The sequence below is a fragment of the Mytilus californianus genome, unplaced genomic scaffold (assembly GCF_021869535.1).
Source record: "Mytilus californianus isolate M0D057914Y unplaced genomic scaffold, xbMytCali1.0.p SCAF_66, whole genome shotgun sequence".
Lineage (NCBI taxonomy): Eukaryota > Metazoa > Mollusca > Bivalvia > Mytilida > Mytilidae > Mytilus > Mytilus californianus.
Genome location: NW_026262719.1, coordinates 404,589 through 432,537, shown reverse-complemented (window position 1 = coordinate 432,537; position 27,949 = coordinate 404,589). Strand labels below are relative to the sequence as shown.

The following is a 27,949-nucleotide window of genomic DNA, read 5'->3' as shown; positions in this document are numbered from 1 at the left end:
TGACATTGTGTAATGCCAAGATACAGGTATCGACAGATTGTAGAGCCATGTATGTGTATATGCATATAAAACGTCTTTACACTGAGTCCATTGGATATTGGATGTGTACTGATTGATCTTTTAGTCTTGGATGCATGATTTTTTTATTAGTTGTTATTGACTTTGAACTAGCTGTCAGTAACTGCGAGTACTCTAAGATCTGTACTTAGTGTCCTTTTAATTGTGGTGAAGTATAAATACCCTACCACCTCTGGTCTCTGTTTTTGTTAGATGTTTTTTCTGCTTTTTATCGATCTGATGAACTAAGCCCGTTTCAACGGATTATCATAGTTTGTTCTTATATTGTACGGTTACACCATTGTCCCTTGTTAGGGGGAGAATTTGGCGCCAGCAAACTAGTTTAACCCTGCCACATTCTGTATGTGCCTTTCCCAAAACCGGAGCCTGTAATACAATTGTCGTAAGTTGCTGTATATTATATTTGATTTTTGTGCATTGCACTATAATAAATCAGACCGTTAGTTTTCTCGTTTGAATTGATTTACATTTGTCATTTTTAGCCTGTTATAGCTTACTATGCGGTATAGGTTTTGGTCTTTGTTGAAGGCTGTACGGTGACTTATAGCTGTTAACTTCTATGCCCTTTGTTCTCTGATGGAGAGTTCTCTCATTGGCAATCATACCGCATTCTTATTTTTACATGTAAAAATCAGTTGCAATTTGCAACTCAAAAGATCAGAAAGAGCACAAAAACAAAAGACATGACGCACCGAAAAAATGAGTACTCACAATTACTGAAAGATAGTTCAAATAGATATAAGAAGATGTGGTATGAGTGCCAATAAGACAACTCTCCATCCAAGTCAAAATTTATAAAAGTAAACCATTATAGGTCAAAGTACGGTCTTCAACACGGAGCCTTGACTCACACCGAACAGCAAGCTATAAAGGGCCTAAAAAATTACTAGTGTAAAACCATTCAAACGGGGAAACCAACGGTCTATCTATATAAAAAACGAGAAACGAGAAACACTTATGAACCACATCAACAAACGACAACTAATGAACATCAGATTCCTGACTTAGGACAGGTGCAAACAATTGCAGCGGGTTTAAACGTTTTAATGGTACCAAACCTACACCCTTATCTGAAACAATAGTGTAACATCACAACATAGAAATACACACTATAAAATATCAATTGAAATGGCTTAACTCAATCAAAAGACATATTAACACCAGTGAACATACACTGAACAAATAAATTTGATCTATGATACAATGTAAATACAAAATAAATAAACTAAGGGAAGAATAATTAAAGTAACATGTTATACCGCTGTGAAATGTTAAACAATTTAAGAAAAACAATATGCTTGAACAAAAATATCAGCCATTTGCAATTTCTTTAAACACAGGTAATGAAAATAATTGTGTTGTTAGGTATACGTGTACAGTTCAAATGGAGAATGGAAATATTTTTACAAAATAAATAATTTGATGTTTATAGTACGAAGAAGTGAAAATTTATAGTAATACCAAACACTTATCAAAGCTGGTATATAGACCAGATATAACCCTGGAAAAGTAAACATTAAATAACAAAAAAGAATTACAATTAGTATCAACAGGTCAAATAAACAAGAAAGTACGATTTGAGAGTACTCGCAGTTACTGACAGCTAGTTAAAAGCCAAAAACATTAATAATAAAAAAATCATGCATCAGAGACTAAAATCAACTAAAACGCCAATTACAACTAATAAATAAATCATGTTTTCCAGTTTAAACCAGTACACATCCAGCGGATTTAATGTAAAGACGTACATATAAACAGTCTGAGAAACGCATGACCTGGTACAATGCCAAAATACAAGTAAGCAGTATCTACAGTATGTAGAATCATAACTGTACATATATAGCAACATATAGTCAGTTATGTTTAAAGTTTTCAAAAATAAAAACATAATAGTAGTCCTATAAAAAATATTTAAAGATTTAACTACTGTGTAAAATTGTTAACCTTTAAGGATAAGTTTATTCAAAGGATCAATCAATTAACATGGATTGTGTCTAACTTTATGGACTTTATAAACAACATCACCATAAAAGTTAGAATGGAATATTTATCCCGTTTGTAATAAGAATTCTACAGGTACAGCCAAACTTCCTAACCAAATATTTTTATCTATGAAATAATTTGGTAAAGGTTTTGATCAATTTGTAACGAAATCCCTGCCTTTTAATTTATCAGTTACACAAAGATTATGTTCATTGAAAGCTAAAACCAACTACAGACACGGGCATAGCGAGCAAGTTGTGAAATATATTATTACACCGTCAGAAGGGCTAAAGGAATATGCCTGTTATAATCTCATTGACATTTACCACATCTTCATTCAAACAAAGCACATTGTTCATAAACATATATCGTCCCCAAGGGTGACTGGGGAATAGAAATATGGTCACTACAGGTCTTCCCCCGACCGGCAGTAAAACCCTTGCCAAAGTGGGGCGTCCGTTTGGCTGTGCGGGTTGTATCAAGTACGCAGCCACGTCCGGTCAGAATGGGTACGTTAAATCTGATGCCTCGTGTAGAGAGAGTTTCACGCTCTCTGCACGTTAAGAACCCTTGCAACAACTCTTTGAGGGGTCCGTAGGTGACCTGTGGCAAGGCTAAATTGCTGTCCCTATCCAATATACCCTCATTTCCCGTGGCAGTCTTAATTTCTCCGACCTTAATCCCGGACGCCTCTATTAAAGAACCTACCTATTGTATTTATTGTTAATTTGTTCTCGTCCTGAATATGCATGAAATATTTGCCATTGGACGTTAAGCAACCAACAATCAATCAATCATAAATATATATCCTTTATTAAAGGAGTTGGTAAATTGTGAGCTATAAAAGTCTTTGGTAATTTAATCTTTTGTCGATAACGATAAAAAGTACCAATGTTTCTCTTTTTAATTTTTCATATTTGTACATTTGGTAAAGCAAATTTCTTACGGTTTATAAAAAATCATATACAAAGAGTCTTACAGTCAGTACTCGTTTTTATTATTTTGAGGTAATTATTAATCATTTATCACCTTTAAATAAAAGACAGTTAAAAATAAACGTACATTAGTCTACTAACATTTTGAAAATAAATACAGATATATATTAAACAGCTATATTGACTTAAGTTTATTGTACACAGTTGTGTTACAATATAAAAAATTAAAGGCAAAACGCCGGGTTCAATTAAATGTCAGTTTATAAAGATAGTACTGTCATACGGACATAAAAAAATATTGATAAAAGTTGTGTCAATATAGTGGTGAAATGTATGTGAATGTTTATAAAAAGAAAAAGATCCAGAAATATATGATGTGTTTTTTTCTTGACAACCATATAGTTTATAGTTATTCCAATAGGAGAAAACATTACGTATCGTGAGTATTGACATAAACTTCAAACGTTTGAATTATTTGATTGTCCGCACATGTTGGTTTGTTAGTGTACATGTCAATATACTGAATATAAAAACTAAATTGGAATGTTGATGATAATAAGATCGGTCCTGTTTTAAAAACTACCTTACCCACTACGTCATCATAATTTACCTTTTATAAGATTTATAATATTCAATTGCCAATGCACATCTTTATATCTTGTAAGAAAACATTGATCATTTAGGATTATTTTATTAATTAGAGTGAACAATAGATTATCGATGTTCTAATCTCGTGTATGGAATCCACGGAAACACAGTAGTAGACCAAGAAGCAAAGAATGCCCTGAACTACCCAATATCTAAATATGAAATACCGTATACTGATTTTAAATCTAATATAAGAGAAGAATATGTTTTTAATATATGGAAAAATGGATGGAGTAAAAGGAAAGACAATAAACTGCATGAAATTAAACCACATATATGCAAACCTTTTACCAAATTCATTTACAGGAAATATCAGTGTGTTATTTCCAGATGCCGTATTGGTCATGCAAGAATAACACACGTGTATGTTTTAAAAAATGAAATTCAACCAGAATGTATATCTTGCGGTTGCAAGTATACAATTAAACATATCTTAATTGAATATTTTCACATTTCCGATATCCGGAAAAAAACGTTTTAATGTAAATAATATGTATGATTTATTTAATGATATTCCTGTTGAAATAATTGTTTCTTTTTTAAAAGAAATTGGAGTATATTCCAAACTATATATATATTGTGTAAGTGTAAATTGATTTTACAGATTTATTACTTTATCTTTTTTGTGAATTTATGTCTGAAGCTGTCAAAAGAATTCAATACCCCCTTAACATAATATTGTCCATATTTTGAGTTAGAATTGATTAAGTTTTCTATAATTTGTATACAATTTGTCCCAAAAGTAGTATACCACACTGTAAAAAAATTATCGAGAAAGCGCAGGTGTGTTTATTTTTTAAATTTTCATTTATTGTTTAAAAGAAATGCACTACGAAATAACTGTGTTCTCAGGCTGAATGAGTTCTAATGAAATAGATAAATACCTGATAAAATCGCATAGAGAGGGTTATCAAGATAAAAGGAATAAAATAATGATATCGAGTCGAGTAAAATACGGAAAATGCAGGCGGAGAAAGACCAGGAATATAAACAAATAATTTAAACGGAAGCAAGAATTCCAGACGTCATGGCTTACAGATTTCATCTAGCTCTCCAGTGAAGAAACATCAGAATTAAATTAAATGTTTGTACAATTTGTAGGAAACACCCATATCTTGCTGAACAAAAGTATAATTTTTTTGTTTGCAGGTTAATAGATTGTTTCACATGTTTCGAACATTGCAAAATAATTTTCGCCTAGATGTCTTTTGGTTGTTTTGTTGTTGGGTTTCTGTCTCATTGATGTTAAACCCTCCTTTTATTTATACACATAAACAAATACGTGTATCACAAACATCTAATGCAGTTTTAAGAATCATACAAGCTTACACATGTTACAATAAAATACTTCAATATTTTTTTGGAAATTCAGGACAAGTAACTTTTTTCCGGACAAGTACAAGTTACAGTTTTACTTGCCAAGGGACATGTGCTCACAACAAACATTTTCACACCCCTGTATTGTATGCAGTAAGGTCACCACCTAAAACATGGCCAGCATATTTATATAGCTTGGGAACTGTACGGTTGATACTGATATTCTGGAACACATGTTTGTAGTTGCGAAACATGGTTGTAATATTTGGGGGATAGGTTAAAGAGATGACTGAAACAGACAAATGAAAAGGGTATTTTCTCCTTTTGATCTTTTCCAATGCGAACCGGTCTAAAAATTCTATGACTGACAAGATCCGAGATGATAGCTGGAAGTGTGTATTTGTATAAATGGGGGTTTGTAACGATATTTTCCAAACACAAGTTGTACAGAAACGATTGATTGATTGTTGGTTGCTTAACGTTCAGTGGCAAATATTTCATGCATGTTCAGGACGAGAACAAGTTAACAATAAACACAATAGGTAGGTCCTATAATAGAGGTCGTCCGGGATGAAGGTCGGGGAAATTTGGACTGCCACGGGAAAATGAGGACAGAAATTTAACCTTGCAACAGGCCACCTACCTCAAAGAATTGTTGCAAGGGTTCTTAACGTGCAAAGAACGTGGCACTCTCTCTACACAAGGCATCGGATTTAACGTCCCCATTCTGACCGGACGTGACAGCGAACTTGTACATCCCGCGTAGCCAAACGGACGCCCACGTAAGCGAGGGTTTTACCGCCGGTCGGAGGAAGACCAATGGTGACCACATTTCTTTTCCCCAGTCACCCTTGGGGTTACAGAGAACGAAAGTTTATAAAGGGATAGTGAATGAAGCTTCGTTCGGATATGATGAATACCAAACGGCTTTTGTATAAATGGCACAAGTTCATCAATAAACGCATCATGGAGAGTAGGCGATGTATAATGACGATGACCATGACTGCGTCTATGTCGAGGATCAGAGTTGAAAATATTCATCACATTCACCGAGCCACTGGAAGGACTTGAAAGAATCCCTATATCATCAATTTTGTCATTGCAAACATATGGTGTCGCAGTTTCCAATCCAGTAGTTTTCTTTTTGTCTTTGGAGAGGTGTTGCAAGACGAGGAATGTTAGTCCTGTGGTCTCAATTTTTTCGATGATGCGAATTCGTATAGGAAAGATTGAATTATCAGACTGATGAAAAAATGCAAAAAGGTTGAAGTACATGATTATAGGACAATAGCTCCTTAGAAAGAGTCGTCTTACTATTTAAGCTATATTACCTTTTTGTAAAACTATTTTTTTGATTTTTTTGCAATTTACAGTTTTTATCTATCTTCTATAGATATTGCCAACGGCGCAAACAATTTTGGTAAAAATGTCATTTAAGGGTAATAACTCCTGTAAGGAATCGACATATACTGAGCGACAAAAGAAAGGATACACTTATTTATTATCAAATTTTCAAAAAATAGGTTTTACAATAAATTTAACAATAACAAACGTATGAATGACTGACAATGAAGTATGCATCTAACAAAAATAAAGTACAGCTGAGTAACAGTTTAGGCACAATGTCAAAAACAACAGATGAGATAATAAATCTCGAATAACAGTATGTTTCATCAGATGTTTAGCGTTTGAAAAGTCAATATCTCGTGTGTCCACCATTGGCATAAATTACTGCTTGAAACCTACGTCGCAGAGACAAGACAATTTTGGAAATTGTAGCCTGATGCATGTTGTTCCACTCCTGTTGTAATGCTTGGGACAATTCTTGCAGTGTAACAGGTTGGCGTTGCCTTGAACGAACTCTGCGGTTAAGTTCATCCCATATGTGCTCGATGGGATTCAGGTCAGGAGATTTCGATGGCCATGGCAACACATCGATGTTTTGTTGCTGCAAGTATGCATTTGAAACACGAGTAGTATGGGGACGGGCATTGTCGTGCTGAAATGTTATTCCAGGTCCATATCTGTTAATGAAATTAACCACTTCCGTTGACAGAATGTCATCTCTATAGCGTTGGGCATTAAGTGTTCCATTCACTATCACGAGATTAGTCCGATTGCGCGTAGATATGCCACCCCAAACCATGACACTACCACCTCCAAATCTGTCATGCTGTTTGACACAACAATCTGCAAAGCGTTCACCGGATCGTCTATAAACTCTTGCTCGACCATCTGAATGATGGGGAGTGAATCTAGACTCATCCGAAAACAAAATACTGCTCCATTCATTGTTGAGTCTCCATCGTAAACGAACTTGACACCATCTTAACCGCTCTTGTCTGCGTCGTTGTGTCAGTGTCGGTCCCCTATAAGCACGTCTAGGACGAATATTAAAAGACCGTAGTCTTCTACGGACTGTTTGTGCACTGATACGTCTGCCCTGAACAACACCAGTCGATGCCCGAGGAGGCATAAACCTATCCCGCAAATGTCGTATACGAATGAATCTGTCGTCAGTAATTGTTGTTACCCGTGGACGCCCAGACCGTGGTCGATCCTCCGTAGAAACAGTCCCTTGGAATCTCCGCTGTAGCCGATATAATGCCAAACGTTTACAGCCAATTGCTCTTGAAACGGCAGTCATACCCATGCCGGCTTGAATCATGCCAATTGCACGTTCCCGTAATGCAGACGTAAGACGAGGCATTTTGAAATGTTTTCTTGAAACTTTGTGAACTTACGACTGGATACTGTAACAGGTGTCGAACAACATCAAATTTAGTCGAATTTTACTAACAGATTTTTCTGCACGTGCAAATTTTCCAAAATTCGAATTTGAATACTGTGAAGTACTCACCTGTTGTACAGGTAAAAATCAATATGTATCAGCCGTAGTTTTACCTAATTAACGCGTGTATCAAGTTTCATTTTTATATCTTTAGTTTTTAAAAGAAATATTAAAAAAATAAAAGTGTATCCTTTCTTTTGTCGCTCAGTATATAATTTCGGCTATGCTAACTTCTGTGTAGAGTTTGTGTCGCTGATAGATTTTGCTGTTTAACGTTTGCTTCTATCTATCATAGTATTAAGATAATGGACAAAAACCAGAAATATTTAGTAACGATCGTCATGTAATGACAAAATCTTCCATTAGGAATCAACTTACGATTTCCATCATTTGATAGATATTTATAGATCTTAACTTACTGATAATTTGCTCTGTTTAAGGTTTCCCTCCATGCGTTATAATTATCAAGATAAAAAACAAAAGAATAGGAACAATCGTCGTTTGAGAGGCTTAACTCATAGAATGAGTCGTCTAACAATTTCGGACATTTCACTTATTTGTCGATTTTGTCTTGTTGATGATTATTGTTATAGTGATGACAAAAGCTGACATCGACTTTTAGGCCAGTGTGATATAAAAATAGATAGAACAAAGAAAATAATAAACGATAATCCTAGTTAATAATGTTTTTGTATTTAATTAGACTTGATTAATTTAATGCCCCTGGTGGATCGCTATCCTTGCCGTGGTCGGGGGTTTGCGTGTCTCAGTGACGATAAGAGCTATGCCAGCTGGAGCATTGTCTCCTGATAGTGTCACCCATGCTGTACAGGTCGAAAGGTAGAGGCCAGACTAAAGTGATCTGAACATCGTACGAATTGCCCGATGTTTTAAATAAAATAGTCATTCCAACCCGTAGGCCATGGGTTGCTACCCGTGTCGGTGGTTGACGAGATCCTTGTGGATGAGGGCTGTAGCCAGACTCCTTCCGGTCATAAAATACCCGGACGGACGAGACTATAGTTTAACAAGCTGCTTTGGCTCTGATATCATCTAAACGGGAGGTCGGATGGACCCGGTCCGATCAATCGGCTGGTCATGACGAGCCCTTCAGTTAATCCTCAACAATAGGCTTTCTTATAATATTATTCATTATATACACAGGTATTTAAATTAAGCTATTTATATTTAGGATGACTGAAGAAAACGATGGCTCATGGGTCAATCAAGTGGTACGCTTTCTATTTCGCTTTATGGATACGCTCTGCTTGAGTATACTATTCTTGAAACATCTGGTGCTTTCCGCAGTAGATGTTGGGACGAGCTACATTATACTTGGATAAGCATTAGCACTTGACCCCGGCTCGGCACGGAAACAGCATCGCCCTTGTAGGCACTCCGAGGTGGGTGGATGACAAGAATGGTGAACCTTTCTCCTTTCCTATGGCACACCAAAACCAACCTCCTCAATCAGCTTCAACAAAAAAAAAGAAAATGTGATGACTCTGCGCCCTGTCAGGAAGATGACAGTTGGCCCCGATTTATTGTTATTAAAGGTACAGATAACAAACCCATTTCAAAGATCTCTCCTTTTGTTATACAAAAAAGCATTCAGATCATTGCCGGCACTGTTAAAAATGTAACAAAAATGAGATCTGGAGATCTGCTAATAGAATGTTCTAACAAAAATCAATCTTCAAATTTATTAAAAATGAAAAAAATTACTCAATTTACTGTTTTTGCCTCTCCTCATAGAAGTTTAAATAGTTGCAAAGGTATCATTCGAGACGAGGTCAATATCTGTCTGACCTTAGCAGTGAAGAAATTTGCGAAGAACTTTCCAAGGTGTAACTGATGTTATTCAATTTCAAACAAAAAAGAATGGAACTTCAATTAAATTAAACACATATCTTCTTACTTTCAAAACTCCAACTCCTCCTTCATCTTTAAAACTAGGATGCTTGGCATCAGGGTTGACATATACGTTCCTAACCCAATTAGGTGTTTCACTTGCCAGAAGTTTAATCATGGAACCAAACAATGCCATGGCAAATTGAAGTGCTTCAAATGTTCCGAAGACGGACACGAGGGAACTACATGTAACCCGGACTGTTTCAAATGTGTAAACTGTGGTGGTTCCCATTTGACATCGTCTAAGGAATGTCCGGTATATCTCAAAGACAAAATTTCATTAAAATTAAAACGGAGAAAAACATCAGTTACTCAGAAGCAACACAATTGGCCTCTGTTTCGAATGATCTAACAGTTACAAACAGACCGTCGTATGCCAGTAAGGTCAGTCGTTCTTTCAGTCACGAATCAACACAGACTCGAATGAAATGGCCCATTGATGCTGAAAACGTTACGATGTTACCTGTTGTAGCTGAACCATCTGACAAAATTATATTTATATTTCCATGGCCCCCCGGTGGATCGCTATCCTTGTCGTGGTCGGGGGGGGGGGGGGGGGGGGGGGGGGGGGCTTGCGTGTCTCAGTGACCCTGAGAGCTATGCCAGCTGGAGCTTCGTCTCCTGGTAGGGTTACCCATGCTGGACAGGTCGAAGGGTAGAGACCAGACTAAAGTGATCCGAACATCGAACGAGTTGCCCGATGTTTAAAATAAAAATAGGCACTCCAACCTGTAAGCCGTGGGTTGCTACCCGTGTCGATGGTTTACGAGATCCTGGTGGACGAGAGACTGTTGCTAGACTCCTGTCGAATGGAAGAGGTTTCAGTCTCAATATTTTGCTTTGGCTCCGATATCATCTAAACGGGAGGTCAGATGGACCCGGTCTGATCAATCGGTTGGTCACGCCAAGCCCTTCAGTTTTCCTTAAATTTATCTTTCCTGTAACCATGATGTTTTCAATGTTGAATAAGAGCTTTTTTAAAAAACAAGGATGACTGAAGGTGTAATACCACCAAATCATAGTACGTCACATCCGGTTGCATACGAAAATAGGTCGAAAAAAAATATTCCCTTGAATTTGACAGTTGTAGGTAATTGATCCTACATTTCATTGCAGTAAAACATTTCTGGGTCATAAACATATATCTTGGGTATTTCAAAGCACCATTATTTTTTTATTTGGGGTTTCTATAGAATATTTTGGAAACTTGAGGTTACATGGTTACTAAAGCTTGTATACAGGTTAAAAAAGGGAGAAAATTTGATTGGTTAACTTCCAGTGATGGTTATTTTCTTATATGCAATGAAATGTTATGTGAAATTTTTTCTATAGTACTGGACAGGATCAAACTTTACTCATGCCAAGTATTTCTTTATTTGAAACAAAGATAAATTCTGCACAATTTTTTGAAAAGTGCAAATTTAACAAAGACTAATAGGGGAAAATCAATGGTGGTATTACACCTAATATAGGAAGCTGTACATGCACCTTTGACCTTGTGAGTACTCTCATGTGTTAAAATTTCTTGCTATTTAAGTGAAATATTACTAATAATGAAATATTCTGAGTGGATTGAGTCTCCAAAACACATTTTATGAGAAAATTTCCTTGAAATAGGACTTTACCATGAATATTAGTTGACAGAATAAGCCATACTTAGAGTTTTGGGGAGCTTTTTCTCCTTTTTTCTTATATTCTGCTATACTAGAAATTTTTTCCTAAGAAATACTTTAATAAATATATAGTTTTAAGTAAATGAAATTATTTTTAAAGCAGTAACAACAAATTATTCACCAAAAGAGAAGCTTTTTATGTCCCTCTCTGGAACGCGGCGTAAATTTAAGTTTTACGTAAGGACTTATTGAAACCTCCTTGGAGACAGTAAACTTTTATACAGATAGTTCATTCAGCTTGAATACTTCAATTAATCATTTATTATAACATTTCTATCATAAATGAGTGAAAGTTACCCCAAAATTTTTATTTATTGGCCTATAAAGTAGAAATTTTGAGGAAATGAGAGGTATAAATGGACCAAAAGAGACCTTATAAGGAAGACAAAGAGGTCCATTGGTAGTATTTATCATCCTAAAGTCATCTTTTGTATCATATTCAACTGTTTGTAGGCAGATGAGATAAATATTTGATCATTTATTGGTCCACACTATATTCTATCATGATGCGGCTTGGTTTGGATTTTTCGAAGAAATTTTGCTCGAATCGCTGCAGATGTCGTCTTACATTATACTAGATTTTTCTCAAACTAATGAACTGATTATGACAAAACTTGACAGGAATGCTTGAAATAACCAGTATAACAAAGGAAAAAAGTCACATTCAGTTTATTTAACAAAAAAGTCTTCTTTAGGTGTAATACCACCAAATCATAAATAGCCTTCCTACATCTGCCTCTAAAACAAAGTCAACTAGTTTATCTTTTACATCTCGTAAACATTCTTCTAAAGCCCCGTCTCCTCTCCATTCTCCAGAACAGCAGATCGTCACCAAAACGCCAGCAAATTCCTCCCCTCAGAAGTCTTCTGATAGGAGGTCACGGAGTAGGGGTCGAGGCAGAGTAACACCAACTTCGTCTAGTCAAGGAGATCGACGAATCTCCTCACACAATAGATTTGCCACACTTACTGATGAATCAGAAATGGAATGCGAAAGTGTTGTGCCACCTGAAAGATCACAATCTCAGTGTGATCGAAATAAGAACGCTGGCAAACTCGATAGCATTCGTCCTTATATTCATAAATTATGACAAGTATCATTCAATGGAATTGCCGAGGTCTTAAAATAAATCTTCTCGAGTTAACACTTCTAGTTCAGTCTTTTTTACCTATTGCATTTTGCCTTCAAGAAACTCATCTAAAAGAAAGTGACAATGTATCTTTAAAAGGATACAACATCTATAGCACATTTTCTAAGGAAGACGAACGTTCTGCAGGCGGATCAACCATTTAAGTGAAGGAGAACGTCATTCATAGCACAGTCCAACTCACCACGGATCTGCAGGCAGTTGCAATTCGTTAATCATTAGATAAAACAATTACATTATGTTATATATATATTCCACCTAATTCAAATATAGATAAAGCTAAACTCAAAAACCTCACTGACCAATTACCTTCACCTTTTAAACTTATGGGAGACATTAAAGCCCACAATCCCTTGTGGGGAAGCAAGTATCATAATGCCACAGGTAAGATTATTGAAGACTTTGTCTCTCAAGAAGGATTATGCATTTTTAATGATGGATCTAATACTTATCTTCACCCTGGAAACGGGTCTTATTCTGCTATTGACATCACTATTTGCGATCCGTCTCTTCTTCTGGATTATTCATGGCGTGTCCATGATGATCTTTGTGGAAGTGATCACTTTCCAATAATACTTGAACATCTTTTTACTTCTGTTCAACAGAGAGTTCCACGTTTGAAACTGAACAAGGCGGACTGGCCCTTGTTTGAGAATCTCTGTCAAGCGGAGCTTCAGTCAAAGATGTTTGAGACTGTTCAAGATCCCATTTTAACGTTTAACACAGTTTTAACGTCAATTGCTGACAGAACAATTCCTAAGACCTCGGCAAATCCGAAACATCCCAGCAAACCATGGTTTGATGAGGCTTGTGATCAAGCCATAGATGAGCGTAAAAAATCTGAAAGACGGTTCAATCAACATCCTTCGACTGAAAACTTAAGTAATTTCCGTATTTTTCGCGCTAAGGCACGGCGCACTTGCAGGCAAGCACGACGTACGTCTTGGAAAAAATTTGTCTCGGAGATAACATCTCGCACTCCGATGACAAAAGTATGGAACATGATACAAAAGATAAAAGGTAAAAATTCTAAAGCCACGATAAAACATTTGAAAGATGGCAATAATTTATTAACACCTGAAAAAGATATTGTCAACAAGCTTGGTAAAATTTTTGCGAAATCTTCTTCTAACAACTACAGGGAAGATTTTAAAAAAGTTAAAAAACAAAAAGAAAAAATGAAGTTGAACTTTCAATCGAAAAATGGTGAAAATTATAATCAACTCTTTTCTCTGGAAGAACTCAAATATCTCAAAAACCCATGATACAGCTTGTGGGCCTGATAATATTCACTATCAACTCTTGAAACACTTGCCAGATTCCTCGCTGGAAGCTCTTTTGCAGCTCATGAATAACATCTGGGAATCTGGTGATTTACCATCAATTTGGAAGCTTGCAACCGCCGTGCCTATTCCAAAACCAAGTAAAGATCACACGGATCCTATTTATTATCGACCAATTGCTCTTACCAGTTGTGTCTGTAAAACACTCGAACGGATGGTCAATGATCGCCTTGTTTGGTTCTTGGAATCAAATGGGCTATTAGTCAATATCCAGTGTGGATTCCGACAGGGCCGCAGTACTCTTGATCATCTTGTCCGATTCGAATCATTTGTCCGTAATGGTTTTGCGAAAAATGAACATGTGGTGTCGGTCGTTTTCGATCTTGAAAAAGCCTATGACACTACGTGGAAGTATGGTATTTTAAAACATCTTTTTGATATGGGGTTGAAAGGCAATATGCCAAATTTTATTTCTAATTTTCTCTCTAACAGACAATTTAATGTTAGAGTTAATTCAACCATGTCTGATCTGTATGATCAAGAGACGGGTGTCCCTCAGGGCAGTATTTTATCTGTGACATTATTTAGTCTTAAAATTAACAGCCTTGTTAATCTATCTAAAGTAGTCTATAAGAGTAAGAAATAAGTCATTGTATTAATATTTTTGTTTCAATATGAATAGAATATGCAAACTCTATTCCATCCGACTAATATATACCTGGAATATAATTTTTCTATTTCACATTTGTTTCCAAAATGTTGATTTCATTAATGTGTGACGGGATTGCTTCCCTTAGAAAATGTGGTAAATACTAAGTCAGCCGTAAGCGGTTGGGTAAACGCGCTGCCTTGTAATAAAGTGGTCCCGGGTTCGAGTCCCGGTGGAGACAAGCAATTTTGTTAAATTGGCGCCCAACTGAAAAAGCCACGAATGTCAAATTGAATCTAGATTATCTTGTACAGACTTTTTAGATTTTTTGTTGAATCAATTAATGCATTACCATGTAATATAAACCAACATCCTAAGAGCGTAATTTAACCTATACAGAGAAATCAAAGAATGATGTAAACAATTTTGTAAGCCACTTTTTAATGTCCACTATGAAGTTGGCTTTTAATTGTTATGTATGATGTCAATTTTCCACCAGAGTTGTGTCGAGAAACTACTGTCCATACATTCATCAGAAGTCAAATTGTCCCAAGTGTAAATTGGTGCACATCGATCTTGCAAACAAGTTATTTGCGCCTTATCCTCATGACTGATGCAGAATTTCTTCTTCTTGCAGCTCTTCCTCTTCGGTCTCTTTGATTATGTGCTGAATGCCTTACATTTATCATGGAATAACCTGCTTAAATCTTCTCCAAGCACATTGGAACGGCGTGGATTGTTCTGAAATTCATAAAATCTTCAAGTTATAGTTGATGAAATGGTGTGCTGAAGATAGTCTGAGAAAAAGAAATATAACTATATGCAGCAACTTTCATCATTCATTTACTGATTCACTGTTCAAGAACAAATTAAAGGAATAAACGTTTGCTTGTTTCTTCTGTCTACCGGATACAGTATCAACCGGTTGGTGGATCTCTACAATTCCGAATAGCCAAACTTTACATCCGGTGTCCTTTCCCTTGTGGTATTTTCACTTTCTACCGAAAGGATACATTTGACGCATTCAGTGATTCAGTTTACACTGATTTGTAGTCCGTCCCAATGGCATAGCTGCTAATTGTCAAGTTGTTGCATCAATGTTTCTATGCCCAATGTTTAAGCGCCACTCCTCAACGAATAGTAGAGACGGTGTTGTAAAACGATATTCATTTACATCAGCATATGTGTCCAAATCTTACTGACTTCAAACACTCCAAACATTAAGGCAATCAAAAAATCTGTTAAAATTTCTAATGAAGCATACAATTTCTGAAACACTTTCGTTAATAAATTGTTGATGACATATTCGCAACAGTTCCCCTTAATATCTGAGCAGAAAGAATCACTTCCGTATTACTGAGAGCTCTAAGATCAATATGATAATTTTGGAGATGAACTAAAGATCTCCTGGTCACAATAATCTTCGATCAAACAGCATAAAAGTCTTTGACCCTTTTCTTAAACTGACGTGTTTTGTTGTGCGATAAGTAATTTATATTCGCACAACAAAACACGTCAGCTATGGTATAAACTTTTAATAAACAATTTATGGCTGTCTTTAACAAATGTGGAACTTCGTGGGAGTTCGTATTGAAATACAGGAGTCTAATTTGTGCAACTGCAAACATTATCAGTTTACAGAAGCTTGAATAATGAATAATCACATCCCTAAGCTCAATCTGGGAATATTGTTTTCTTGTGCATTGCAGTATAAGGTTAAAATATACAGCCTGAAGATAAGTCGAAAGTACAAAATTTCCATGTTTGGTTCAGTGTGGTTCTTCACAAAATACGCAGTGATGTTAAGGCAATTTCGATTAGATTTGGTCAGGGGGAGGTAACTCCGCAAAGACCTCATTTAATATTCATATATTCATTAATGGCGATGAGCCCGAAAGCTGCGTCTATCGATAAAAATGTATGATAACAAATCACATACATGCATTTGAATTAAAAACGGGTATCAATATGATTTAATTTATTTACTGAAACGCGAATATTGTATGTTTGTGCCTTAATTATATTGTAAACGGTTACAATAGCTGTTTTTCTTGCGGAGATTGTCCGCTTGCGAGACTCGCCTCCTTTTGAGGATCAACCAATCAGAAGACGATCGCCGTCGTAAAGATGTTTGTGGTTTGCAGAATGGAAAGCACCTTGCTGCGGAAAATATTTTCACTTCTACGTGAAAATCTAACATGAAAAGTAAGTTTAAGACACGAAATATGTAAAATTTATGAAACATACATTGTTTCTTTTGTTGATCATTCCTTTCAGATGGCGAAAAATGGCACAGTATAAGAAAAAAAACGAGTTCAGTGTTAGCAAGTATGATATACACGTGGTCAAAACGAAAATAGACTGCAAAAAATATATGAAATTAGAATAATTTATAGAATCTAGTCAGTAAATGAACAGAATATCGGATGAAATAAGTTTTCTGCATCTTGTCAAAATCCCATTCTCAACACTCGCCCTGTAATTCGTTCCTAATTTACGTTTTGTAGGCAACCTGTCTGGTAAATTTAAACACTGTTTCCACAGTTGCTTCGGAGCGGAGCGTCTTTTTACCACAGAACACCACAGAATACCACAGAACACCACAGAATACCACAGAACACCCAAAATATACCACAGAACTACACAAAATACAATAAAACTACTAAAATATACCACAGAACATTGAATTACTTTACAAAATGCAAAACTAATAATTCAGAATTATATTATTTTTATAATTCGGGCTACACTAATGACAGGACGATTGACCGGATGAGATATACATTTCTTTAATGATCATAACTTTTTTTGTTATTAGGTAGAGATACTAAACTATATTTCATAAAAATCTTTTAAAAACAATGTATTGTAAAAAAAAAGTTTTTCTATAAAAAAAAATGATTTTCTATAAATAAATGTTTTTCTATAAAAAAATGCTTTTTTCTAAAAAAAAAAGTTGACATGATGAATTTTCCTGGCGCCAGTTACACTTTTAAGATTAAGTTTGTTCTCCCAATTCAATTAAATGGTTTATTCCTCCTAAAATTTTGTATGTGGGTTATTTGTAAGAAATCCATATAGGAATAGAAGGAATAGTTGAATAAACAAGGGTATCATCAGATTAGATTGTCAAAACATAATGCTAATTAACTTCAGGTAAATATCAATCAAACCTAACGAGTTAGTTTTCATCAATGTGCAGTTTGAAAATAGTAATAGTAGAAGATATATACAAAAAGTTCTAACAAAAGGCTTTGGCACAGCTACGAATCATATTAACATCTGCAAATAAAAACACTAATTTCTGTTTATCATCAAAAGACATAAAATCACTATTAAAATGTATGTCGTCATCAAATAATTCTTTTCTAAAATCGTCATATGACTGAAGGGCACGATATAATAACATGGGCTTCATGGACTATTATTCAATATTTAATAATATACATGTACTTATTCATATTGTAACAACTCTTAACATAAAATTAAACAAAAATGACAACTACAACGATAAATACCCCAGAATTACAATTGTTTTAATTAATACCGGTATAGTGTTTTTGGTATAGACCCAGTAATAGGCCAATTCAGTTTGGGGCGTAGCGATAGTGAGTCGACCCTAAATAGAAAAATTAAATGTCAAATTATAAAAAGAATTAACAATAACAATAATATAATGTCTGAAGTATTTATATTTCGAAGTTCTGTGGTATATTTTTGGTGTTCTGTGGTATTCTGTGGTGTTCTGTGGTAAAAAGACGCTCCCGCTTCGGAGCCCGGTACCCACATTGCTTGAGCCGGGATCTCTACCTCCAAAGCATGGAGACCGAACACGGGAGCCTTGGGCACACAACCTTGTTCGAATGAACCATGAGCCCCTTATTTGGAGCCTGGGACACAAGGAACCCTGATCCCTTAATTAATAATTTGGAGCCCACAGACCATGATGGGAACCCCCAATTCCAGCCTCAAGTCCAGATTATAATATTTTTTGCTGAAGGCTTTGGGTATTTTTTAACGCCCTTTTTTTATAGATTCCTACTTGAAGTTGAAAGCTTCGAAAGCAAAACACAGCATGAAATCCTTTCATAATTTAGATGTCATAATTATTTGGACTAATCCCTGACCTTACACCGTTATCTGAAAAATGCCTGCACCTTGGATAAATTATCTTAGAAATAGTATTTTTCACATGTACTCAAAGTCATCAATATGACCAATAGCAAATATATATACTTGTTGAATGAATTGACCAATTTAAAAGCATAGTCCAAATATTATAATATTATGATTTCTTGAAAAACAGATTTGTTGATTTTTTACTGTGAAGCCTTCTGAAGGCATCACAGCAAAAAAATAAAGAAGCCTTTCATGACAATATATAATTGGACTAATAAATATATTATGTAGTTTGTTGATCATGACTGCCCACCTTGACATGTTCTTTTAAGATATGGTTATCATCAGTATTTAAATTAAAATAACACTGCATGCATGCAGATCAGATATCTATATACATGTACCTCAGTCATTGCAAACATTGTCAAGGCAGTAAATTGTTTAGTACTGTAAATTCAGAAAGAATTGCGAGGTTTTTATGAATGTGAATAATGCGACTGAATGAGTATCACAATTATAAAAACTCACATTCGGGTATCAGCATAATTAGATATAAGAAGATGTGGTATGAGTGCCAATGAGACAACTCTCCATCCAAGTCAAAATTTATAAAAGTAAACCATTATAGGTCACAGTACAGTCTTCAACACGGAGCCTTGGCTCACACCGAACAGTAAGCTAAAAAGGGCCCCAAAAATGACTAGTGTAAAACCATTCAAACGGTATAAACCAACAGTCTAATCTATATCAAAAATGAGAAACGTAAAACACTTATGAACCACATCAACAAACGACAACTACTGAAAATCTGATTCCTAAATATCTGATATTGAGTTAGAAAAGTAGGGCCTTAAAATTCAGGATTTATGAACAGGAAAGATTAAGAGAAAGCTTAATTTTTTACTTTGACAAGTATTGGATATGCATGTACCAACCATTCATCTTTATATTATTTTTTTGGGGGGGAGGGGAGGTTCTATCTAGGTACAATCAATTTTTAGCTGGGTATATATACTGCACAATGTAAATTTCATTTTGGTTGAATCATGAAGCAGAGCTACTGTACATGTACCTGAGCCTGTTAAGTCTTGGCTTAAATACAAACAATGTAGGCTTGCTTTATTTGAGCTTGTTGAGGTACATGTAGTTGTAAATTAACACTAAATCAGTGGCAGATCCAGAAATTTTCATAAGTGGGGGCCCACTGACTGCCTAAGAGGGGGCCCAATCCAGTCATGCTTTAAGTGATTCCCTATATAATCAACCAAATTTTTCCCACAAAAGCCACCCCCCCTAAATCCTTCTCTGTAAATATTGCTTGTATTATTTTCTTAGTGTTATATAGTTCTTGGAACATCCCAAACACTATAGGCCCTAGAGACCAACAAATTACAGAATAAATATATACAAGTACATGATATACAGTAACATATAGTTGCTAACATCTACTTTGTTTGGTCTCGGGTATATAGTTGTCTCATTGGCAAATGATTTGTAATCAAACCACATACATGTTGTATTATTTTTAATGAGGCCTGGAACTATCCATAGATTTTGTATTGCCATATAATAAAACAAAAGTCAGACAAATTTTGACTTTACAATGCAACAGAAAATGTGTGTGTTAATTTTTTGTTAAATGGTTTAAAAAATGTACCGGTAGTACTTTTTTATAAATGTTATAGGTACTTGGGAGTTTTTCATAATCTAAGTAAAGGTTAAAGTTGTTCCCTAAAAACATACAAATTACATTGGACACATGAATTGCTAAAATCTGTGGGTGTTTTTTATGCCCTGCTCTAGGCAACAAGGGTATTTAGTGTTACCCTTGACTATCTGTCAAATTTTAGTTTCCGCAATTACTTTAGTATGTCTCATGAAAAATTTTATGAAACTCATACACAATTGCTAAGAACCACAAAATGCAGACAGACTTTCGGTTGTGATTTATTTACTGTTCTAGAGTTATGCCCCTTTTCATACCTGCAAACTGTCACTATTTGTGGGGGATTTCCCCCATGAAAGCTCTCAAATAGAAATTTTGTAAGAGCAATTTAGTGTTCAATTTTAAACAAAACAGTTAATTTTACAAATGCTATAGCATGTATAGGCTTTTTAAAGTATGGAGAAGTAAAAACAACAACATTAAAATACATTTGAAGGCCCCCTTGAAGGTTTTATCAGACTATTAGAGCCATCTTTCAGGCAAAACCCCCATGGGCATTTTGATAAGTTGGCAAGTATGCCTTTTTAACTTGCAAAATTGAAAAGGTTGAGCTGGGGCATTCATGTCCACTCTTTTATTGTTGAGTGATTTTTGTTCCAAAAAGATCTATCTAGACATGGTTCCTGTTACGAAATTTTCAATCACTTGACTTTTTATACGCTTGTCGAAGACGGGACATATTAACTGTACCAATGTCCATGATGTCCATCTGTCTGTCAACACTTTGTAAGATTACTTATGTTTGATGTAATTTGATCACAACAATATCAAGATTTTATTTTAAAACATTTTGACTGTGTCATTCCAGAGTTACAGGTCTTTAAGAGGGTAAGAATTGGGTACCCCAAATGGCGAATGACGATAAAATATTTGTGTAAATAACGTTAAAGATAAACATTTTACTCCATTTGATACCAAGTAGCTACAAAATGAGATATGAGATAAAAAATCAAGGCTCATTTGATGCTAACGGTAGCGAAAATTATAACCCCCTCCCCTGTAAGGTAAATGGTTGCTCCCTTAGGAAATTATTTATGGTTGCTGTGGTTTTAAATTAAATATATATTTTAACAAAGGTTGGTCATGTTGGTGTACATGGTGTAGGGTTTAATTCTTACAAATAGTATTAAAATACCAGAGTTCTCATAAAGTGGTTGTCCGCAGGTTTTGACTACCAATAATTTTCAAAGGATTGAATGCAAGTTTGGTATTTTGCAATAGAAATAAAGTGAGGACCAGCAGATTTTCCTTAAGGACCACCAGGGAAAAAAAGATATCTAGAACTTTTTTGTCCAGTTGTCAGTGACTAAAATTAAACCATGACAGCCATGAAATCAGATTCTGCCAATTCTTAATGAACAAGTTAGTATTTGAAAGGGATCAATTAGAAACAGAGGCGGATTTAGATGGTTTTTCAGGGGGCCCGGGCCCCCCTTTTTGGGGAAAAATTTGGTTGATTATATAGGGAATCACTGAAGCATGACTGGAGCGGGCCCCCTCTTAGGCAGTCAGTGGGCCCCCACTTATGAAAAATTCTGGATCCGCCACTGAGAAATGTTCAAAATACAGCCTGCAGTCCTTATACATGAACATGTACATCTGTAAAAAAAAAAGTTCAAAATTTCCACTATACATACATAGAACATCATAATTGACTTTGTGTTTAACTTACTTTATTTAATTTGTAATTTTGTAGCATGTAATTGACAGTAACCGAAAAGTAATGTAATCACTTTTGCTAAAGTAATCGATTGCAATCGATTACATACAAAAATCAGAGTAATCGATTATTAATCGATTACACAAAAATCCTTCAAGTAATCGATTATTAATACATTTGTCAGTAATCGTGCCCATCCCTGGTCGTTTATTGGTATGCCGTTGGTGTTGTCGTCCGAAGACACATTGGTTTTCGCACTCTAACTTTAGTTAAAGTGAAAGGATCTCTATGAAATTTTACCATAAGGTTCAATACCACAAAGGGAAGGTTGGGATTGATTTTGAGGGTTATGGTACCAACAGTTAAGGAATTAGGGGCCCAAAACAAACATTTTTCTAGTTTCAGGATAATAACTTATGTATAAGTATTTCGATTGCTCTGAAATTGTACGACAATGTTTAATACCACAAGTAGAAGGTTGGGATTTATTTTAGGGGTTATGGGGCCAACAGTTTAGGAATTAAGGGCCAAAAAGAGGCCAAAAACAAGCATTTTTCTAGTTTCCAGACAATAACTTGTGTGTAAGTGAATGGATCTCTCTGACATTGTACCACAAGGTTCCATATCACAAAGGGAAGGCCAGGATTGAGTTTGGGGTTCATTGCCCAAATATGGAGGAATTAGGGGCCAAAAACAAGCATTTTTCTAGATTCCAGACAATAACTTGTGTTTAAGTGTATGGATCATCTGAAATTGTACTACAAGGTTCAATACTACAAAGGAAAGGCTGGGATCGAGTTTTGGGGTTATTGCTCCAAGGTTGGTTTCAAAAAGTTGGGGGGGGGTCCAATTTTTTTAGAGGATTCATATTTTTTTTTCAAAATTTGAATTTTTGAAAAGTTTCAAGAAGAAATCTTCAATTGCACAGTATTGCGCAATAGATTTGTAAGATCTTTGACCACATTTATTTTGTGTCAGAAATCTATGTTATGTCAAAAATTTGATCACAATCCAAATTCAGACAGTATCAAGCTTGAATCAAATTTGTACCAACTGTTCAGGGTTCGACCTCTGCGGTCGTATCAGGCTGCGCTCAGCGAAGCATTTTATTGTAACTTCCAAACATAACTTGTGTGTTACTGTATGGATCTCTCTGACATTGTACCACAAGGTTGCATATCACAAAGGGAATGCTTGGATTGATTTTGGGGGTAATTGCCTCAAAATTTTAGGAATTAGGGGCAAAAAAAGGGGCCAAAAACAAGCATTTTTCTAGTTTCATTACAATAACTTGTGTGTAAGTGTATGGATCTTTCTGAAATTGTACTACAAGGTTCCATATCACAAATGAAAGCTGGGTTTGAGTTTGGGGGTAATTGCCCTACACGTTTAGGAATTTGGGGCCAAAAAGGGGCCTAAAAACAAGCATTTTTCTAGTTTCCAGACAATAACTTGTGTTCAAGTGTATGGATCTCTCTGAAATTGTACTGCAAGGTACCATACCACAAAGGGAAGGCTGGGATTGAGTTTGGGGGTGATGAATCATAAGGGGGTTCAAAAAATTTGGGGGAGGGATTTATTTTTTCCTTTTTTTCCTTTTTTTTTTTCTTTAAGATTTTCCATTTTAAATTGGTTATTTCTGATTTATATATAAAAGCAAATAATAATGACATGGTTTGAATATGTAAATTAAAAAATTTTAAGTTCTTAGACCACATTCATTCTGTGTCAGAAACCTATGCTGTGTCAAAAATATAATCACAATCCAAATTCAGTGCTGTATCAAGCTTGAATGTTGTGTCCATACTTGCCCCAACTGTTCAGGGTTCGACCTCTGCAGTCGTATCAAGCTGCACCCAGCGGAGCATTTAATTGTATATCATATTTGTTTTTATACGCCTGTTAACGGGACGTATTATTGTATACCACTGTCCGTCTGTCTGTCTGTCCGTCCGTCTGTCGTCAATATGTCTGCAATAACTCAAAAACACTTGAACCAATTCACATTAAACTTTGGTGAATTGTTTATATCTATTGACCTAAGCTCCCTTTCCTTTTTTAATGAATTTTAGATTTTAAGTTTCCATGTTTTGGGTTTTTTTTCCATTAAAAAAGGGTGGTTTTCCAGTTTTCGGACAATAACTCAAAGACACTTTCACCAATTTGCAAGAAACTTTTGTAAATTGTTTATATCTATTGACTTGAGCTCGCTTTTTATTTTTATAAATTTTAGATTTAACGTTTCTGAGTTATGGGGTTTTATTCATTAAAACAAGGGGGATATTTAGTTATCTGACAATAACTCAAAAATAATTTCAGCAGTTTTCTTGAAACTTTGGTGAATTGTTTATATCTGTTGACGTAAGCTCCCTTTTGTTTTTTTATATATTTAAGATTTTACGTTTCAGAGTTATGTGATTTTATTCATAAAAAAGGGGTGATTTTTTCATGAATTTCTGATATGACATTTAAGAAGTTATTGAAATTTATTCTTTGAAATAGCTACGGGCCTATCATGTGCACTCATGGCAAAGCTGTTTATTCATTTATTGTTAATGTTCATGTACATAAATCAGGCTGTACAGTGACCTATATGCATATATGGAGCATTACATTCATATAACAAATAGTTACATAAGAAAATCTATTAATATAAAGATAAGAAGATGTGGTATGACTGCAAATGAGACTACCATCCACCAGAGACCAAATGATGTAGATGTATGCATCTATATATAGGTTTCTGTGCTGTCTTCAACAATAAGCAAAACCAATAACACATTAAGCTTAAGAACATGTAGAAGGCCCCCCCTTTTTTTTCTCTAACCTTGAACAGTAGTGTATCATTACAACATAGGAACAAACTGTAAACAATGGTCAAAGATGGTGAAAAAGGCTTGACTAAATCGTCAGATCAACACGTAGTACAAAAAAAAAAGGCACAAATTACTTGCAAATTCTGAAAGCTAGTTCATATATAATTACAAGTTATGGAAAAGGCATGTTTGTGATACAAAAAAAATCATCAGCTCACATCAATAGATTTGGTTCAAATTTAGGAGTTTATAATTAAATATTATTGAACATTTTACTATACAAATACAGGTATACAGATAATCTAAAGAGAAAGCTATAGTAGGAATATTTAATCTTCTCAGGTATCTGGCTTCTGTTGCTTGGAAACAGTTATGTTTAAACAAACTGTATATATAAAAAAGAAGATGTGGTATGATTGCCAATGAGACAACTCTCCACAAGAGACCAAATGACACAGAAATTAACAACTATAGGTCACCGTACGGCCTTCAACAATGAGCAAAGCCCATACCGCAATGTCAGCTATAAAAGGCCCAAAAATGACAATGTAAAACAATTCAAACGAGAAAACTAATGGCCTAATTTATGTACAAAAAATGAACGAAAAACAAATATGTAACACATAAACAAACGACAACCACTGAATTACAGGCTCCTGACTTGGGACAGAGATATGCATATTTTCCTGAAAGAGCAATAATTAATCTTGTACTTTTTTTCTGTTTTCAATGGTCGCAATAATAAACGCATGCAATAATTTCTGAATTTACATGATTATATATCACATATATATATATATGTCATGTATGTTCTTGTATAAATACTAGTAGATATGCTTAAATCTGGTTTAGGATAATATTTTTTACAGTTATTTGCAATTATCTATAACATTTTTTTTATTTTAGGAAACAGTAATGAATGAATGAAGATTTGTATCCCTTTTCAATTCATCTGAAAACCTGATGATTGAGCGGTCTTGCAAAAAATGTACCTAAGGGGTCAGATGGGCTAATGCATTCATTTCCATAAACTGGACTCAGTAACTGTTCAAGGGTAAGTGGTTGTAAAAAAAGTTTGATATTATACTTATTTGTTATTTAGTAGAGACAATAAAAGAAGAAGACTTTAAAAATTTTTTGCCTTTTTCAGGGTCGAATTGAGAATTTTTCAGGTCGAATGACATACCCTGTTTCACCACTACAGTACAGTGCATGAGTGTTTTGTTTGACACCCTGCTCTTTTTAATATGTCTGTAAACTGACAGAAAATGAAAAATAATCTTAGTCAGTAAATCTTGTTAACTTTTAATTTTACCAAATTATAAAGAATAAGGCTCTGCATTAATTTCCACTAATTTCTTTTAAGAGTTATGGGACACTAAAATTTGACATAATAAGCAATATTTCATGTTTCGCACATTAACAATTTATGAAGAATGTTTTTCTTATTTACAATTTTGATTCTGCCGTTCTATAGTTCTGATACTTTCATCTTTAAAAATAAGTCTCTGTATGTTATTTTTTTTAATTTTTTTTTTTTTACTAGCTATAGCTAGGACAAATGAATATACAGGACTTGTCATTACTGCATTAGGAAAATTACTAGTTCTTGTGGAAAATTAAAGGAACATCAAAATCCTTATTATATACAAACTATTGATCTGCATATGTATTGTTAAAGAACAAACATCCTGCAAAGTAGTAAAGTTCTAATTTAAAAACTGCAAGTGTGTGCTTGAAAACCCATATACAGGTACCTAGCATGAATAATTTCTCCAAATTTAAACAAATGACAAAGTTCAAATTCCTGTGATTTGAGGAAAATATAAAGAAAGAAAATGAATCCTGATAAAATGCACATTAGTAATATATTTTCTGATGCCTTTTATAATGTAAAAAGATTTTCCTCATACTCTTCCTTGAATGGGGCATAGCATGAACAGTTTGAGGTTATATTTTGATGCTCTATTGACACATTATTTGTCTTTTACCTACTTTTATGTTAAAACTGCTGTACTTGCATTCTGTTTATTGCTTGTGGGATAATGTTCTGTTTTGGTTAATGTGATTAGTAATTTTTGTATTTTTTCTATTTCAGCTTTACACAATACCTGAGTGTACATTTCCAGTTACTAATTACAATGATTTATGTGTAACCTAAATTTCATATTGTTACACTTCTTCGTCACTCGACAGATAGAATTAGACACATCTCTGGAGAAGAAAAAAATCTTTGTAAAGTTCAAGACAGAATTAATGAAAAAGATCAAGAACTAATACAACTATATGCTTGTAGTACAGATGTAAACTTTTATGAAATGTTTCAAACTAAAGCTACACTTTAAAGCTTTCTGAAAATATATTAAACCAGGAGACATATTAGCTACAATTTAATTTTAAGATGACACTGGACATTCTTAGTTGTTTATTACTCAATGAATAGTTAGTTTATAGCATAAGGCCATAAGTTATTGTGACCCAATTAATCTGTTATAATGATATTTACTTCATTTTTAAAAAATTGCATTAATATTTGTTTATGATCAATGAATCAGAAAAACAGTGTTTGTTTGTTTTTTTTTATTTAGAAAATTTATTACCAAGAGTGGAGGTCTTTGAAATAGAAATCTATGGATTTTCTTTTCTATATGGAGTAAAATGGTATTACATGTATATGTTGTATAAAAAAGATAAATACTAGAAACAAAAAAAACATATCTCATATTATGATCTGCATTCCTTATAAAAATAAGAAAATATGGTATCATTGCCAATGAGACAACTCTCCACAAGAGACAAAAGGACACAGAAATTTAAAAACATCTGCAGTTCACTACGGCCTTCAACAATGTGCAAATCCCATACCAATTATTCATGCTTATAGTACATCCACTTTGTACTTTTTTATTGATATTGGTTGAGCATGAAAATAATAAGGTGATATGATTGCCACTGAAAGAATCTCTAAAAATCTATTTTAAGGACAATGATGTGATTGTTAAGTTGATCAAGGTACACAATTGCTAAGTATACATTGTAGATTTTATATATATATATATATATATATACATGGTCTCAAAATAAAATAAAACGATATTTGTACAAGACATAAACACGGGTATAATTTGAATTCTCGCCTGCCTCATTTCTATCCTGTTTGAGCTGAGTAACAAAACAGATTAATGTTTTGTCCTCCATATACTGCAAAGAAT

At 34.5% G+C, this 27,949-nt stretch overlaps 1 long non-coding RNA gene across 1 annotated transcript; it reads left to right on the top strand.

Moving 5' to 3' along the window:
• Positions 1 to 16,215: 16,215 nt before the first annotated feature.
• On the top strand, positions 16,216 to 27,302 carry LOC127707354 (uncharacterized). Its single transcript, XR_007984794.1, has 3 exons — positions 16,216 to 16,621; positions 25,644 to 25,791; positions 26,836 to 27,302. It is a non-coding gene; the product is annotated as an uncharacterized LOC127707354 (long non-coding RNA).
• The last annotated feature ends 647 nt before the right edge of the window (positions 27,303 to 27,949 follow it).